A 4310-nucleotide genomic window follows, 5' to 3' on the forward strand; every position below is an offset into this window, starting at 1 on the left:
CACTTATGATGAAGCATGATAATGTGAGAAAAAAATAATGTATACATGTATATGCAACTGGGTCACCATACTGCACAGCAGAAAATTGACAGAACACTGTAAACCAGCTATAATGGAAAAAAAATCATTATACAAAAAAAAGAAATAAAAAAATAAAATCCAAGTAACAGGAAAATCAAAACATTTACGCAAATGAAATTCAATAGAAAATCTCTGAGATGATTGATCCAAAAAGGGGAGAGGGGTGGTTCCTGCTCTGGCTCAGAGGGTTAAGTATCACTTGTCCCTGGGTGGCATGGGTTCAAGTGCCAGCCCAGAGCAGGGGGTTAAGGATCCAGCATTGTCACAGCTGTGGCTTGGATTTGACCCCTGGTCTGGAAACTTCCATGTGCCATTGGTGCAGCAATTACAAAAAAAAAGAGAAGTTACAAATAATATATAAAATAGTAGAAATTTAAATACTAAATTTAATATTATAAATCAATTGTATGATATTAAGATGAAACTAATATAATGCTATATGTCAATTATATCTCAATTTTTAAAAAGAAAAAATTTGAAATCTTAAAAACAATTCCTACAGAAAAATGCAATTATGTAAAATGACTTGACACGAAGTCAAACAGACCTGTAAGTATCTACACACAGGAACTGCACTTGATTTTTTTAAGGTGATTCTACTAAACTTTCCAGAAACAGATAATCCACACAATACAAATCGTTCCAAAAAATGGAACAAGCAGGAAATCATTTACTCATTTTATGTTAATAATATGAATAACAAAGTCATGCAAGGAGATAAGGAGATAAATATGTTGAGGATACTATGGATCAATTTCAGCTATGAATACTGATATCACAAAAATCTAAACATAATCATCCCTAAAATAAAACCTCTTGTATGAATACACAGATACCCTCCCCTAACTTTTATAATGAACAATGAGCTGGAAGTTCCAGCCAAGCCAAGAAAAAACTACACTTGCTTTATTAACAAATATATTGTCACCTAGAAAACTCAGCTCATGCTATAGCCATATTATTTCAACCAATAGCAATGTTCTGAAAGTGGGCTGCTTGTTAGAAAAATATTACAAAAAGCAAAAATGATCAAATACATTCCAATGATAGAATCCATTCTGTCATTTGTGTCTTCCTGTTATAAAAATTCCAGGAAAGACTTCTGTTGTTGCTCTTTAATTTTGAAGTAAATTGATTTATTTAAATACCATCCTTTCATTTTCTATTTATTTATGATCTTGTTAGTCTTGTTTACATTGGATGCTCTTGTTTTTCAAACAAAATTTCCATGTCAAATGTCATGAAAAATAAAAACAAACTAAAATAGCATATATATTTTATGTAAACCATGAAAATTGACAACATTTGTTATTGATTCTGAGCAATATACCTTTATGCTTTGTTAAGATAATATTGTAAACTTTACTAAGATAATATAGTTTCATTAAACACACCAATGATAACCTTGAGCTAGAATTTGTTTCTTAATTTGGATTAGAGTCTTACATTATTTTCATCTTTATTTTTTATTTATGTATTTATTTTTTTTTCTTTTTGCTATTTCTTTGGGCCGATCCCGCGGCATATGGAGGTTCCCAGTCTAGGGGTTGAATCGGAGCTGTAGCCACCGGCCTACGCCAGAGCCACAGCAACGCAGGATCCGAGCCGCGTCTGCAACCTACACCACAGCTCACGGCAACGCCGGATCGTCAACCCACTGAGCAAGGGCAGGGACCGAACCCGCAACCTTATGGTTCCTAATCGGATTCGTTAACCACTGCGCCACGACGGGAACTCCTATTTTCATCTTTAAAATCAACTTGATTAAAACATTAAAATCTCACTAGTTTCTTTCTTTTATTTTTTAGGGCCTCACCCATGGCATATGGAGGTTCCCATACTAGGAATGGAATCAGAGCTGTAGCTGCTCGCCTATGCTACAGCCACAGCAAAGTGGAATCCGAGCCGCATTTGTGACCTACATCACAGCTCGGGTCAGCACCAGATTGTTAATCCACCGAGCAAGGCCAGGGATCGAACCTGCGTCTTCACAGATGCTAGTCAGTTTCATTAACCACAAAGCCATGATGGGAATGCCTTGTCAGTTTCTTTATTAAAGTGTTTTATGTATGTATGTAAAACCACATAACAAAATTTACCATCTTAACAAATTTAAATGTACTATACAGTTGTGTTAACTAAACAGCAAAATCTTATCAGTTTTAAACATCCCATTTTTGCAGAAGTTGCTAACCTCCTGTGCAACAATGTTTAACTATATTTCAAGTGGAAATTGTCAACTAAATTCCTAGTGGTTTTGCAGATACAATATTAGAGTCTGGTTCTGTCACTCTTCAAGGTTATAAAGAAAGGTTTATGGCTATAATGAAATCACCACAAGTTCTTCACTTGAATATGACTCTTGGCTTAAATCATTTTTTGAAGTCTCCTCCATTTGATTTGAGAACTACTTTGACATTATTTTCCTAGCAAAACTGGAAAACTGCAAAACATATGAATAATACATTATTTAAAATAGCTTATCTAAATATATCTATAGACACAGCAGCCCCATGAAAAGACATGCATCATATCAGTAATTGATCAATAAAAATTAAAAGCATATTACCTAAGAAATAAGATTGTAATGAATGTACAGGTTATAAGACATAGATTAGTGAGAATATGGTCTTCCATGTGTATATTTGTATTATTATGTGTACTTGTATACCAGCAATAAAAACTAAAAAATAGTTGCTATTATAATTTTTTTATGGCCAGGTCATTTGATGTTCATTGGTTCCCAAAAGAGTGACTGATATACTCTGCAAAAAGAAGCCTTAATTTTGTTATTTAACATATAAAAATCTGTCCAAAATACCTCTGTTTTGGGGGTACTTATGCAATGCCATTATATCTCATTGGATCAATATTTGCTGTTTTAACTAGTCCTCACATGTACCGTGCAGGCAATCTGACTCATACTGTTTGGGAATGCAGCTTTTGTGACTGGGCATTGGAGAGCATTGAGCTTAAATTCTAGGACTAGAATTTAGTATTTTGATTCTGTGACTTTTGGCAAGGAATTTAAACTCTGAACCATAGTGTTGTTAAATTATCCTGTGAATAATAATGTCTATTTCCCTATATCATTATATACATTAACTAAGATGATGTATAAAGTTATTGTGTGTTTTTGAGAGGGTAAGCACGACTGTAGGAACTCAGAACATTTTAGTGCTTGATCTCCAAAGTACTAATGAGAGAAACATTCAGAGGAAAGTAAAATAAAATAGTATGGCAATTCAGTTTATTTTAATTATATAAAATACTCCTAGATATAATTTTTTAGTTTTCATACATGTCTTGACATTGCTATATTCACAAAGCATTAGATAAAAGAAGCACTAGTTAGCAGAGATAATATCTCATTAAAAATAGACCTTCTACAAGTTCTTTTTTTCATTTCCTAAAATTAAAGTACAGTCGATTTTCAATGTGACAATTTCTGCTGTACAGCAAAGTGACTCAGTGATACATATATGTCCGTACCTTTTCTCATATTATCTTCCATCCTGTTGTATCCCAAGATAATGGATATAGTTTCCTGTGCTATCCAGGAGGACCTCATTGCTTATCAGTTCTAAATGCAGCAGTTTGTGTCTACTAACCCTACACACCCTGTCCATCCATCCCACCCTCCTTGCAATGACAAGTTTGTTCTCTATGCCTGTGAGTCTGCTTCTGTTTTGTAGATAGGTTCATTTGTGCCTTATTTTAGATTCCATATGTAAGTCATATATGGTATTTGTAACTTTTAAATATAAGCATCTTGTGGAGTAACATGAATTTTCATGTCTAATTGTGTATAATCTATGATATGAATATTGTGGAAATAATTTAAGTTCAAAATGGGTATCTCTGATGAAAACAGATTGTTAAGAAAACCTAGAGTTATAAAATTCAATTCTATACCATAGTTTTACTCATAGATTAAATGGCAAAATCTAATTTAAAAATAAGAGATACCTGGGATGCTGAGAAAAAAATCATTTTCATAGCATTTACTCATACTCCAAATTTTTACCTTTAGGTGATGTCATGCTTCTCAGAAAATGTTGCCCAAAGCCTTAACTCATTGTCTCCTCATGCTGTTGAAATTTCTTGTTGAACGAAAATTGGCATAAATGAGAAAGTTACTATGTATATGGCAATTTTCAGTCTGTAAAGCACATAAAAATAAGAATGAATAAAGTAAATTTCCAGAGGAAATTACAGGAGAAGAATTT

The sequence above is a fragment of the Sus scrofa genome, chromosome 1 (genome assembly GCF_000003025.6).
Source record: "Sus scrofa isolate TJ Tabasco breed Duroc chromosome 1, Sscrofa11.1, whole genome shotgun sequence".
Classification (NCBI taxonomy): Eukaryota; Metazoa; Chordata; class Mammalia; order Artiodactyla; family Suidae; genus Sus; species Sus scrofa.